Raw genomic sequence first — 6,000 nt, forward strand, 5'->3', positions numbered from 1 at the left:
GGTCCTCAGTGAAATCCTGGTAAGTTACTGGGAACTAGACATAGGTCTCTCAGAGAACGTTCCCTTGAGACCATCACGCAACATCCTAAAGACTATTACATTTCATGTCCTGAGAACGTCCACAAAAGATCCTGAAATAGTCCTCTGTGTCGTCCTTGTAACTAACAGGGAACAAGACAAAGGTCCCCCAGAGTTCTGAAGTTCTGTAAAAGGGACGTCTTTGACTAGTGAGACTACTCTGTGAACATGTATGACTAGTGAAGTTAAGCCAAAAGCCTTTGGTGTGAATTGTTTCACAAGGGTTTATGACTAGTGATGCTGAAACTGATTAAAACTTTAGGGTGTAGGATATTATCAGTGATTAGATGAAATATAGGTAATGTAAATGTATGAGTTACGGTATCCCAGGAACTAACCCTGAGATAAAAATGATAAAATATTCCTGCTGGTTATAAAAAAAATACATTGTATAAAACAAAAAATTGATTAGTGTGTTTTGGGAACAGTACTATTGTGAATGTGATATGTGAGAGAATTTGAATTTTGTATAACAAGAGATTTACAGTTGCATAATAAACTGATTGAAATTGGAATAATACATTTCTATATACAGTGAGGCAAAAAAAGTATTTAGTCAGCCACCAATTGTGCAAGTTCTCCCACTTAAAAAGATGAGAGAGGCCTGTAATTTTCATCATAGGTACACTTCAACTATGACAGACAAAATGAGAAGAACAAAATCCAGAAAATCACATTGTAGGATTTTTAATGAATCTATTTGCAAATTATGGTGGAAAATAAGTATTTGGTCACCTACAAACAAGCACGATTTCAGGCTCTCACAGACCTGTAACTTCTTTCTTTAAGAGGCTCCTCTGTCCTCCACTCGATACCTGTATAAATGGCACCTGTTTGAAATTGTTATCAGTATAAAAGACACCTGTCCACAACCTCACAGTCACACTCCAAACTCCACTATGGCCAAGACCAAAGAGCTGTCAAAGGACACCAGAAACAAAATTGTAGACCTACACCAGGCTTGGAAGACTGAATCTGCAATAGGTAAGCAGCTTGGTTTGAAGAAATCAACTGTGGGAGGAATTATTAGGAAATGGAAGACATACAAGACCACTGATAATCTCCCTCGATCTGGAGCTCCACGCAAGATCTCACCCCGTGGGGTCAAAATGATCACAAGAACGGTGGGCAAAATTCCCAGAACCACACGGGGGGACCTAGTGAATGACCTGCAGAGAGCTGGGACCAAAGTAACAAAGCCTACCATCAGTAACACACTACGCCGCCAGGGGCTCAAATCCTGCAGTGCCAGACGTGTCCCCCTGCTTAAGCCAGTACATGTCCAGGCCCGTCTGAAGTTTGCCAGAGAGCATTTGGATGATCCAGAAGAAGATTGGGATGTCATATGGTCAGATGAAACCAAAATATAACTTTTTGGTAAAAACTCAACTCGTCGTGTTTGGAGGACAAAGAATGTTGAGTAGCATCCAAAGAAAACCATACCTACTGTGAAGCATGGGGGTGGAAACATCATGTTGTTTCGGCTGTTTTTCTGCAAAGGGACCAGGACGACTGATCCGTGTAAAGAAAAGAATGAATGGGGCCATGTATCGTGAGATTTTGAGTGAAAACCTCCTTCCATCAGCAAGGGCATTGAAGATTAAATGTGGCTGGGTCTTTCAGCATGACAATGATCCCAAACACACCGCCCGGGCAACGAAAGAGTGGCTTCGTAAGAAGCATTTCAAGGTCCTGGAATGGCCTAGCCAGTCTCCAGATCTCAACCTCGTATAAAATCTTTGGAGGGAGTTGAAAGTCCATGTTACCCAGCAACAGCCCCAAAACATCACTGCTCTAGAGGAGATCTGCATGGAGGAATGGGCCAAAATACCAGCAACAGTGTGTGAAAACCTTGTGAAGACATACAGAAAACGTTTGACCTCTGTCATTGCCAACAAAGGGTATATAACAAAGTATTGAGATAAACTTTTGTTATTGACCAAATACTTATTTTCCACCATAAATTGCAAATAAATTCATAAAAAAATGTGATTTTCTGGATTTTTTTCTCATTTTGTCTGTCATAGTTGAATTGTACCTATGATGAAAATTTACAGGCCTCTCTCATCTTTTTAAATGGGAGAACTTACACAATTGGTGGCTGACTAAATACCTTTTTGCCCCACTGTATGATGGTTATCTAGGGGTTTCCATCCATCACTGCCCATTTTGGTAATATCACAAGGTACGTGGTGCATTATTCCGATGACCAGCCGGGTAACGTCCGGGACACCAAAGTCTTTGGGTTCCTGGGGGAATTATGGCTGCACAGCTCAAACTTTGCAGCAGTGGAGAGTCATTGGAATGCACAGGGAGTGGTGTTGACGTAAGTAGCTAAGATTATAACGTTATATATGGATTCTGTGTAGGCATGAAGAAAAAAATGAAATTGTATGTGTGTATAATCGTTTACTGGAGATATTAAGTAATAATAATAATAATAATAATAATAATAATAATAATATGCAAACTTGCACATACCCCTAACCTATAAAACTATAAATGCTTATGGTATTTCCTCCGTCCTGATAACACATTTTGAAAAAACATATGCCCTGTTAATTGGAATCATTGAAATATTGAACATGTGTCTGATTTCATGTCTCCACCATCTCAGGCACCAGCCTTATTATGGACAAAGACCGCCATCTACAGGGGACTGATGGACAGTACAAAGCCAGTTATAGTGAAAGTTATAATCAGAAAGAAACCTAGTCTCGAGAGCTACCTTAGAAAGTAAGCTCCCTCCAAAGTTTATATTTTCCCTTCTGAAATTGGCAAATGTATTTCATAAATTTGGCGCATTACATGTTCATCTTAAAATAATAGACATACATTTTTAAAGGGGGAGGACAGTGGCCTCCCTGTTCACAGAAGTGTCATGTTTTGTTTTGTCTATCATTTAAAACTTTTTGTTCACCTGGTTAAGTAACCTTCGACGGAGAGATTGTAGATGGAAACAAGTATTTGAGTGGAAGAGAAATGTACTGGGTGATGGTGATTGAGAGGGCTTCTGAGTTGAAGTAAACATATAAGTATACTTGTGAAAGTAACAAAGAAATTGGGAAAGAAAGGAAACGGGAAGTTAGTTGGAAAGTAAGAATTACAATGTTGAATTGTTTAGACTGATTAAGATTTCACAAAATGTTTATTTTCTCTTTAGGACAGGATGTGGTGTCCAAATCTCTCTCTTTGAAAAGTTTCCGGAGGCTGTTGCCTTGGGAGAGCAGTTAGTGAAATTCTGCAGTTCTATTAGGCATAAAGGTACGCACATCTGGTCATAAAGGGAGCTCCCAATTAATTAAGGCCTGGCTATTTGTTTTGTCCTATGTTTTCCCGCACATACACCAGCACACACACACACACAACCCACCTTTTACGAAAGTTTTTTTAGTAGTGTTAATACTATGTTTGATTTATTGTAAGGTGGTCTTTTCATTTGTTTTAGGTGGGTTTTTCACAGGTTAGAGAGGGTGTACCTTAACTTCTTATGGTATAGGGGACGGATGCGTCCCACTTGGGATAATGCAGCACGGCAAGTTTTTTTAAATGATATAAAAATCAAACTTTCATTAAATCACACGTAAGATACTCAATTAAAGCTACACTCTATGTGAATCCAGCCAACATGACAGATTTTTTAAAGGCTTTTCGGCGAAGGCATAAGAAGCTATTATCTGATGATAACAGAATAGTAAACAAAGAGGGTAGCATATTTCAACCCTGCAGGCGCTACACAAAACGCAGAAATAAAATATAAAACATGCCTTACCTTTGACGAGCTTCTTTTGTTGGCACTCCAATATGTCCCTTAAACATCACAATTGGTAATTTTGTTCGATTAATTCCGTCCATATATATCCAAATGTCAATTTATTAAGTTTGATTCAGAAAAATACAGCTTCCAAAAAACTATTATAAACTAAAATATTTCAAACTACTTTTCTAATACAACTTTAGTTATTTTTAAAAGTTAATAATCAATCAAATTGTAGAGGGGTCTATCTGTGTTCAATACAGGAAGATAACAAACCAACGCTACTTTTCACGTCTTGTGCACTCTCAACAGTGTTACCCAGTTCCTACATGGCCTACTTCTTCATTGCACAAATGAATAACCTCAACCAAATTCCAAAGACTGGTGACATCCAGTGGGAGCGGTAGGAACTGAAAACAGGTTCCTAAGAAATATAATTAGCCAATGAGAGCTCAGTGAACAGACAGAGACCACAAAAAATAACTTCTGAACGTTAGTCCTCTGGGTTTTGCCTGCTACATAAGTTATGTTATACTCAGACATGATTCAAACAGTTTTAGAAACTTCAGAGTGTTTTGTATCCAAATTGTCACGCCTTGGTCATTGTATTTTGTGTTTTTGGTATATGTTTGGGTAGGCCAGGGTGTGACATGGGTTTATATGTTGTGTTTCGTATTGGGGTTTGTATTAATTGGGATTGTGTATGATTAGGGGTGTGTCTAGTTAGGCTTGGCTGCCTGAGGCGATTCCCAATTGGAGTCAGGTGATTCTCCTTGTCTCGGATTGGGAACCGTATTTAGGTAGCCTGAGTGCGCGTTGTATTTTGTGGGTGATTGTAGCTGTCTCTGTGTTAGTCACCAGATAGGCTGTAATTAGTTCACGTTCCGTTTGTTGTTTTCTTCTTCAGTTAATTCATGTACCGCATTTATCTTCATTAAAGTCATGAGTAACCTACACGCTGCATTTCGGTCTGACTCTCTTCATTCAACAGACAAACTACGTTACAGAATCACCCACCACTCACAGACCGAGCAGCGTGTGAACTGGCAGGATCTGAAGGAGGACGTTATGGACAGCAGAATCAGGGATTATATGACGTGGGAAGAAATCGACAGGTGGGCGGCCGACCCAGAGCGCGTGCAGGAGCCCGCCTGGGATTCCCTACAGCAATGCGAGGAGGGCTATAGACGTATGGATTCGAGAAGGAAAGCACGGCTATACAGAGCGAAAACGGAAAGTAACGGGGGAAAGCGCAGAGAGAGAGTGGCTGAGTCAGGAGTCAGACCTGAGCCTACTCTCCCTGTTCATTGTGAGGAGCAGCAATATGAGGACTTCTGGTCTTGGGAGATGATATTAGACGGTAAAGGACCCTGGGCGCAGTCAGAAGAATATCGCCGTCCCAAGGAGGAAATAGAAGCAGCTAAAGCGGAGAGGCGCAGGTATGAGGAGGCAGCACGGAGACGCGGTTGGAAACCAGAAAAACAGCCCAAAAAAATTATTGGGGGGGGGGCAAAAAGAGAGAATAGTTATGTCAGGTAGGAGACCTGCGCATACTCCCTGTGCTCACCGTTGGGCTAGAGAGACCGTGCAGGCACTGTGTTATGCTATGGAGCGCACAGTGTTTCCAGTTCGGGTGCAGAGCCACAGCTGCGGCACATACCAGCCCTTCCTATTGGCCGGGCTAGACTGGGCATCGAGCCAGGTAAGCTTGGGCAGGCTCGGTGCTCAAGAGCTCCAGTGCGCCTGCACGGTCCGGTCTATCCAGAGCCACCTCTACACACCAGTCCTCCGGTAGCAGCTCCCCGCACCAGGCTTCCTGTGCGTGTCCTCGCGCCAGTACCACCAGTTCCAGCACCACGCACCAGGCCTCCAGTGCGCCTCGCCTGTTTAGAGCAGCCAGAGCTGTTCTCCTCTCCTGTGCTGTTGGAGTCTCCCGCCTGTTCAGCGCAGCCAGAGCCTTTCTCCTCTCCTGCGCTGCCGGAGTCTCCTGTCTGTCCAGCGCCGCCAGTGCTCCCAGTCGGCCCAGCGCGTCCAGTGCGCCTCGCCTGTTTAGCGCAGCCAGAGCCTTTCTCCTCTCCTGCGCTGCCGGAGTCTCCTGTCTGTCCAGCGCCGCCAGTGCTCCCAGTCTGCCCAGTGCTCCCAGTATGCCCAGTGCTCCCAGTCTG

The sequence above is a fragment of the Oncorhynchus gorbuscha genome, linkage group LG14, assembly GCF_021184085.1.
Source record: "Oncorhynchus gorbuscha isolate QuinsamMale2020 ecotype Even-year linkage group LG14, OgorEven_v1.0, whole genome shotgun sequence".
NCBI lineage: Eukaryota > Metazoa > Chordata > Actinopteri > Salmoniformes > Salmonidae > Oncorhynchus > Oncorhynchus gorbuscha.